Here is a 9,144-nt window from a genome sequence, read left to right as displayed (position 1 = left end):
TCAGAGGTTCAGGTGGCATGAGAGGAGCGCACACTTTTCACCCTACTGAGGTAAATGAGGTCTTAAAAATGTGGAAAATAATGTAAGGAGGTTTGTTTAGTTCCACCTTAATGTAATATTAAAGACAATTTGGACTTAAATGACCCTTTTCCACTAGTGGCTAGCAGTTTGGCTTTACTCTACATGCTTACCTACTGCTTTGACTGTGAGACTCGTTTCAAACAATCAAATCTTCATTGTTGATCTTTTGTAATTTAAGTAAATAATCTTTCAACTGCATTTTTTTTTTCTTCTTTTGTGTGTTTTTTTATTTCTTTTACTGATTTGACAAAGACATTTGATGTTTTAGTGTCTTGGGAGTGCAGTGCTTGTTGGGGCTTTCTTGGATTTCTAATTGGCTCTGATCCCTTATATTTACCTACATGCAGAATTTTAGTCTTGCAACAGCATTAAATCTGTTTCTGCTGTGCAAGACTGATATATCTTTACTTATCAGACTACACATAATAGCGGAGACTTCCAGAAGGTGAGAAAATGGGAGGCGGAGGGGTGAATTGTTTTTATTTAAGAAGAATTTTATTGTGAGCGATCATCTCAAAGTATTCCCAGATGTCAGAGATTTTCCTCTTGCTGGCTGCATGTTATCCTAAACCAGCAGCTGTCTGTAGGTCACATCCTGTAAACAAAATAAGCTAAACAGATAATTGGATTTGGTTTTTTTTTTAGAACCTGTGTCAATTAGGGCAGACAGTCTCCAGAAATATAGGCAACATATTTATCCATATTGCTGGAGACTGTATGTCACAATAAACTATACATGTTGTAGGATGACAAAAATATGTCTATTTGCCAAATGCCAGAATAATGAGGGTTTTATTTTTGTTTAAAATTCAGAAGTGAGCGAATTCAGAACCAATAACTTTATTGGTTTCCATACCAACAAAGTTATTATTCACACCCCTGACAGACAGAAGGGGCCAGAAGTCTGGGATTGGTGGAATGCCTGGGGAGATGTTTCTAGTCTTTACAATCAGCTGACCTGTTGCTAGCTGGTCGTTTAGGAGGAGTGAGCTTAGACTGAAAACTTTTACCAGTCGCAGTTATACACTTTGATTCTGTGTACATTTGGATTGATTTGATATAAAATAAGTACTTTTGACATTTGTTCTTAATTCGTTTACAAAAGAAATAACTGAATTGAATTGAATTTATTCTCAATCTATAACTTCCTGTTTGTCTTTAGGTGTTTCCAGTTAATATTCTTTCCCAATGACACCAGCACCAGTCCCTCCTTCAGTATCAACATGATGCTTCCACTTCCACACTCGCTGCATTGTTGTTGTTTTGTTTTTTGACATAAGAAATTATTTATTATTACTGTATGCGAACCTTTTTATTAACAGATATCAAAATATTGCCAAACATGGAAAAAATTTAGTCTATCGCAAAAAAAAAAAAAAAAAAAAAAAAAGGCGCTCAAATAAACTGCAACTACACTCGCAATGAAATCCTAAAACAAGAAAATGTGACGCGAAAACGGCGGCGGCTTTGCTACAATTCCTGAATCAGTCACGCGGGCCCGAGGGCAGACGTCACCACCACCTGCTCAATCAACACAAGCCTTGGCAGGCGCTTAAAAAAAAATAAAATAAAATAAAAACATTCTCCTGGATTACTCGACACGCCTTTCGACGCTTCGACACAGAAGACGCATCACTGATTTTAAGCACCTGGCTGACAGCAGGCAGAAGGTAAAAGTTAGTTTATCATATTTATGACGTCTGGGAATGCGCACGTGGGGCAATGTGGTTAATGGAGAAGGCTTTAAAAGTTTAAGATTGTTTTATTGAGTATTCTCAGGTTGCCATGCCGAAAACTGCTTGAATTAATTCATGTGAGGGGAGACAGTTTTTCACGGAGTTGGTATTTAGGTCCGTGTGTTTGAATTGTTTGAAAGTGACTCAACAGGGAGCATTTGTTAATGTGTAAGATCAAAAGTAGTTTGATGCTTCTGTTTTATTTTTCTTTGTAGCATTAATATTAATCTATTAATAGTTTCCACAATTAATAGTGGAAACTATTAATAGGCTAATATAGGTCATATTAACGTATATGACATATTTAACGTATATTAACATAACATGAAGAGAAAAAAATGCCCCAATGAACTGTCACTAGTTACCGAGCAAAGATGAGAGGTGATTAAACATCCCTTCTAATTCTTGCAAGAATCAGAACAGGAAGCAGACATGTTCAATGTCTGACCTGCTCTACTTATATTTTTGTTTTTTTCATAAAGTTTCTCACAGGGAGTCTGGAAACCAACATTTCTGGCTCTGCATTTTGGTGTTGACAACTTTGAAACTTTGAAAGTGGAGAATCGCTCCATCACTATCTAAACCCTAAAACCCGCCCGAGGTTCCAGTCGGGTGAAAAATATAAAAAGCCTCTCATGAATGTAACTGTTGCTGCCAAAGGTTATGCAAAGTATTCAAATAATTTATTCTCTACATTGCCAGCATCAAACCGCTGTTTAGATCATACAGGAAACTTGTTCTATATGGGATAGACTATGATAAAGAAAATCAACAATAATACAAATGAAATAAAATAAAAATAAATTAGTAGCAGGATATATAAATAAAAATCTAAGAGTTAAGATTAATAATCAACCCAAGAGGAGCTGTTGTATCATTAGCATTAGCAAATGAGAATTAAAAAATAACTTCATTTTGCATCAAATAAATGGGTAGCTGGATTGTGAGTGCATATCTTCCTTTACCCTGATGTGTTCCAGTGGGGTGAAAAATACAATAAGCCTCACATGAATGTAGCTGGCTGCAAAAGGAAGTTAATTTTTCCCCAGGCTATGCAAAATATGGAAAAAGATCTTTTTTAAAATTCCACTAGTGCTCAACACAAAATTGCTTGGAAGGCATATTGATTACACAAATGTTATGAACCATCATTGCAACTGGCCATTATTCAGCCAATGATGCTGCACTGGTTCTGTTCTGGGACCTGAGATGGAACTTCTGGTGTAAAATGGTCTGTGGTGTAATTATCTGTGGTAAAGCTTGAATTTCTTGAATTGTGTTGAAGTTATTGAGTCATTGGTTTAATCCAAATTGGTTTAAATGCAGATTAGTTTTAGATGTTCATGTCCAAATGTGACACATATCACTGTGTTCTTGTTTGTTTAGCATTATAAGGCAACATGTCTGTGACATGACTTATCCCTCAAGCTGCCTTCAGATATAAACAGCCCATCTGTGCAATCCTGCAGTGAACAGTTTCTTTTCGTTAAATATGAGGCTCGTGTGCAGGGACAAAACCTTAAAGGATGCCATTGCTGTGATCTCGTCAGCGGGAGAAAAGAATTAATCTGTTTCCTCACAGAGCTCACAGTAATCATTTCAGACTCCCTGAGGAAGGAACTTTGTCAACTGATCAGGGTAAACCAGGGGTGCCCAAAGTCGGTCCTCGAGGGCCGGCATCCTGCATGTTTTAGTTCTCTCCCTGGTGGCACCAACAACGTTTTCAGCATGTCAATGTTCTTAGGCCTTCCAACGAGCCATCATTGGATCCAGGTGCGTTAAACCAGGGAGAGAACTAAACCATGCAGGGCCTTGAGGACCGACTTTGGGACCCCTGGGGTACACCAACTCTGTTCTGGACGTACCAAGACTAAGGAAACCTGTAGTAAAAACGTACCGCCCAAAGCCATTCAAATTAAAACCTACAAACTGTGGCGTTCTGAAGTCTTTAACAGGTTTTCTTCCAGGATCATCCTGAGTTTAGCTCCATCCATCTTCCTATCAATGCTAATGAGTTGTCCTGTCCTTGCTGATGAAAAACATGCCCACAGCATCATACTGGGGACGGCAGTGCTGTGCAGTGTTATTTTTACCTTCAGTGGTTTGCATGTAAGAAAATTAGATTCCATTTGGGGCCTGATCTGATCCGATTATTTTTGTTCTATCCACAGTATAAAATAACCTCTGTGTCCCAGCTGTATCATACGCTACTTTAATCTGTCACATCATCTCCCAGTAAAATGCACGATGCTTTGTGGGCATGTGGCTGTGGAAAAGTTTGAGCGGTATGGATTGTTTTTTTGCGATTCTCAAAAAGAAGCAGACAGAGAGGATTTAATGAAGAGAACAGCTGGGAGCGTCACAGAAAGGCGACATTTTTACAGATCATAACCCAAATCTCACAATATATTTATTTGGGAAAAACTCTTCAGAATTTCACACTGTACCACTTTTTGATTGGACAGTTACAAACAGTCGTGTGTTTGTTTTACAGCCCAGCAATCATCTCACAGAAGCAAAGAGATGCATTGTGTTGTTTGACTTTTATAGATGAGAATCAATAAAAATGTGAATCAGGGTGAATTTATTACATCTACCCTGCGTTATTTTAGTTCAGTCTACAATTTCTTTTTGTTTTTTAGGGATATAATTGTATATCCAGGGAGTAGTTAAAATTAAATTACACACAGTATACTTAAGAAGGAATTAATTGAGAATAAATCAGCAGACTCTCTGAATATACAGGCTATAAGCCTCAACATGGCCGCCCCAGTTCTATGAGGAAGACTGGGAGAGAATTTCAGCAAACTATTTTCAGATGCTTACCCTGAAAATCAACTTAAAGGGCAAATCTACCAACTGTCTGAATTTGAAAACGTAGAAGAATCTGTCTGGCACAGAGTATCAATTTTGATCATTCTGACTATCGTAACGTAAAACAGGAAAACCTAGTCTGACTAAATGTCAGGCATTGAGGGAAGAGGCTTGTATCCTTTTGAGCAGGTCTGTATGCGATACATTTTCATCCATATAATATGCTGTTCTTCCTGTTTCTTTTCATCATTCATCCTGAAATGATGCGAGTCAAATAACCAAAACAAAATAAAAACAATGTTGCGCCGGTAAGGGAACGTCCAAATGTGCTTTAAGAAACTCTGACGCGTTGATGGTCTGTCATTCAAAAAGCTGAAAATGCATCTGACAGAACACATTATGTTGCAGTCATGCTGGCTGGTTAATTTGAGTGGGAGTTGAGACATCAAAACAAATTTAATTCATATGCAAGATGCCGTGTCATACTTTGGCTGAAATCCTGTTACTTACAGAAAAGCTTTAGTCCGTTTAAGAAATGTTCCTGCCTGTAACTTAATAAAATAAATTCATAGCTGGATGTTTCTGGAAGTTTTATAATTGGATTAGTTCTGTAATTTTACCAAAAGAAGGAAATAGGACACCTTCTAAGCATTTTTTCAAAAGGTTACAAGTTTAGTGAAACAAAACTTTTTTTATTTTTTTTTTAAATTTTATACAGATGTCACTTCAATAAAACTCTGAAAGCTATTGGAGCAAAAAGGAATGGATTTAATTAGGGTGTTCGGTGAAGCATTCAAAGGCAACACTGCAAGATGACCGATTTCCAGGATTTAGTCACTGCTTCAAATTAAAGGTGAGGAAAAAAAGCAAACAAAGCTGCAAAAGATTGAAAAATGTCCTCCAGCAAATGTAAAACACTATTAAATCCCACGAGACATTGTAAAAGGCACTTTATATTTTGCAACTAATAAAGACATAACTAATGCAGTCAGTGGTCAAATATCTGCTGCTCATTCCCATATTTTAATTAAAATTCCTCCTATTTAAAATGTTACTGGGAAGGTCAGTCAGTGAACAGTTTTCACACATGAGGACAAACAAAGTGCTGCACAGAAAAAGAAGTAAACTAAAAAAGTAACACAGTAAAGGATTAAAATGGAATTAAATAGCTCCACTACTTCAACATAGGACAAGTAAATCCTGTTTTTTTTTTTTAGGCCTTAGACCTTACAGTGGAAGAGATGACATTTTTAAAAAGTCATATTTTTCAGACAGGAGGCCAGTGCAAAGATAATAATATGTTGTTTTTATTGCTAAGTATTTGTTGCATTAAGTATTAATATGTTAAATATTGTTAATTTACAAAAAATGCATCCAATTGATACACATTTTGGTGTGATGTAAATTAGGGACATTAGGCTTAATTGGATGTAATGGTTCCAAACAAACTTTATAGTACTAAGTAGGAAGACTATTTGATTTACTGATTTATCCAGGTCTTTAAAATGAACTGCAACATATGTTCTTGCCTCATTGCTGCGTATCAAAATTATGGCCACACTCTAATCACTAAAAATGGTGGAATAAGAATCAAAAGGGAAAGTTGGTGAATTATCCACCTTTGTTGTGTCAAAGTGTTATTTTATTCCACTGTAACTGTGACGATACAGAGAACCAAACCACCCAAAAACTGTCCCCATCTGTTCAGATATCTTTACAAAACCGTGTTTTTATTTATGGTGGAAGGAGTGCATCATAAACGACACAGTTGGTACTTTTTATTTCTGTTTTGAACCAAAATAAAGCCATCTTAGGTATGTCAAAATATACTGGGGCAAACTGTGGCAGCAGCTTTACGTTCATTTTAAGATGGTGGAAGGTGAACATAGCTGGATTCTTTTTGTGATTGTTCAATTTTAAGGCTACATCCACAACTTCTCCTTTGTGTCTGATGCTCTAGCTTTAATATTTTTGAGACTAAAAACCACAACTTTTGTCTACTTCTCAGCGTTAATCTGGAGGAATAACATGCTGGAGTTAAGTGAGTACGGGACTAAGAAAGAAATATAAAGATGTGTACCATTAGCATAGAGCTGGTAAGAGATGTCACAAGACTCTAATCTGAGCTATGTGTAAAGAATATTTCAATTCACTTTGCACAGTTGTCACTTTTCCAGTTTCACTGTATCAAATTCAGCACTTAAGATCCAGTGATACCAAGTTAGTAATCACTAACTTGCTGTTAGTTCAAGTATCAATTAAAACGTCTGTATCTCTATATTGTGGAGTCGTTGAAAACCCAAGTAGAAATTCCTGGAAAGAACTTGTATGGGGGGAAAAAAATCTTTCAACTATAATTTTTTAACAAATTTCAATTGGACATTTTAACAGAAATGCCAGATCCCATGTAATGTTTGCTTCCAAAAGAAGAACTATAAAAGGACAATGTTCGCTATAAAAGGTGAAGGACGACTACTTCACAATGCGAAGGCATGAGATTCCTTTGTGTGTCCGTTAAATGGACGTCAATAGTAGGAAATGGAACGCGTGTGTGTGTGTGTTTTTGTACCAACAAGCTTACATAAGAAGTTCCACTCCAACCATTATGGGTTGAAGTGGACTGATTTTGGCTCAGCCATTATACTCTTATACAACCTACTGCAGGGAGAAGAGTCTGAGTGTGTGCCTGAGTATTTCTGCACACTCACGTTACTCATGCCCTTCTCTGGCATTCGACTCATTTCTACAATTTTGCCACCAGATGGTTAAGTCACCTCGTTTTCACAAGACCTGCTGGATTTTTATTGTTTAAGTGTGAACACAGAATGACTGTGACAGCAGATGCTCTGAAATTTCACACAAACAGAGCGGTACACCTGTCGCCTCCGATTCAACGGCTCCTGTTCCTCTGAAGATGAGTTGTTGTTTTTTTTTACATTAGAATGACAACATGAGCAGAGCTGTGAGAAAACCTGAGCAGATTTGTTTTTTTCACACTGAAATTTCAACTGATAAAGCACATTTTAAAATCATATTATTTAGTTTTTGAAAAATTGCAAATTAAGAGGATGATTATAGAAAATTTAGCTCAATTTCACTATTAGACACACCCAGGTCTGAATACCAGGTCACTCTGTCTGACATAAACCTAAAGCCCCAATCTAAAGAACTTTAAGATCAGATTAGAAACAAAACCAATCAATCTGCAAAGGGTAACAAAACTTTTTCTAAGGTGGTGGGAAGATTTTTTTAAAGTGGCTCGTTTTTCAGACACCAAAAAAACCCTAGACTTATTGCCACAAACAGATGTTTTGTTTTAGGGCTTGGACTGTTTCTAGAAGCAGTAGAGACACAAACAGAATTGCAAAAAGGTAATTTTGCATAATAGATCTTCTTTAAAAACATTGTTTGATCCTTGACCTGTTTACACGCACAAAAAAAAAACGCAATTGTTCCCCAATAGATTTCTTCTGTTTTGATTTTTTTTTCTTTTATGTCACACTTGCTTGATTTTGTAATGTCCAGATTCTAAAGCAGCAAAGTTTTCAAGTCCATCACACTGCCACCAACATGTTGAACTTGCGGTATGTTCTTTTTCTGAAATACTTTTTTCCATTGGCTGTAACAGCAAAACTGAAGAAAAACCTGTAATGGACATTTGTTACAGCATATTGCATAAGAAGAAACTACAAGATTTTTTGCCAAGTTTATATTCAGAACAATAAAAGTAGACGAAAGAAGAATGTACCAAGACTTTCACAAGCAGAACCAAGCTTAGCTCTTAAGGTCAGCATTTCATTGGCCCGTGTTTAGTGGGTTGGTTTCCCTGAATTGGAGATTTATAATGGAGATGGTTTGATCTCCTATCGCCATAAATTGCACCTTGGGAATATTCAGAGGAGCGCTGTCTATGGCCCTCAGAGTTCAAGTGGAAGCTCACCTTGTCAATAGGACTGATTTATTCAGGGCATGGCCATTTAAAGCTTTCAACCAAGCAGCAAGATCTCAAAATCAATATGAAACCTAAAAGGAAACCAGTGCAGACAGGCAAGCACAGGGGTAATGTTTTTGTGCCTTTTAGTCTCTGTAATTAGTCGAGCTCCAGTGTTCTGAACCTACTGGAGACAAAGGCTTACTGTAAGTTTCATTACAGTAATCAATGTAAGAGCAAACTGGAAACAAATTGGGTTTTTTTTTGTAGGTATTTCTTTTGACCGACAAGACGTGTTGTCTGCAGAGAAACTGTGATGGTCACCATCATTTTTGGATTCACTGACCATACAGAAGAGGGTAAACAAAGAGAAGTCCTTGGAGTCCGCCTTGGGGAGCACCACAACCGAGCAAGTCACTGAAGACGTACAGTTGCTGAGAACAAATGCAAGACGCTGTCAATATGTTAGACTCTATCAAGTCAGTAGGTTAATCAGAGTGGAAGACGTTTGAAAAAGAAAGAGCTACTCTTAAAAAAAAAAGTCAACGGTTTGCTGCTCTAAGGTGTTTATCACAATGCTTG

At 37.0% G+C, this 9,144-nt stretch overlaps 1 long non-coding RNA gene across 1 annotated transcript in view; it reads right to left on the bottom strand.

Moving 5' to 3' along the window:
- LOC116715571 (uncharacterized) overlaps nt 1-9,144 on the bottom strand; it is a 38,857-nt gene that overhangs the window by 10,120 nt on the left and 19,593 nt on the right. The gene's annotated exons all lie outside the window — the stretch shown is intronic.

Source organism: Xiphophorus hellerii, chromosome 24, assembly GCF_003331165.1.
Source record: "Xiphophorus hellerii strain 12219 chromosome 24, Xiphophorus_hellerii-4.1, whole genome shotgun sequence".
Taxonomy (NCBI): domain Eukaryota; kingdom Metazoa; phylum Chordata; class Actinopteri; order Cyprinodontiformes; family Poeciliidae; genus Xiphophorus; species Xiphophorus hellerii.
This window is presented reverse-complemented; position numbering and strand designations above follow the sequence as displayed.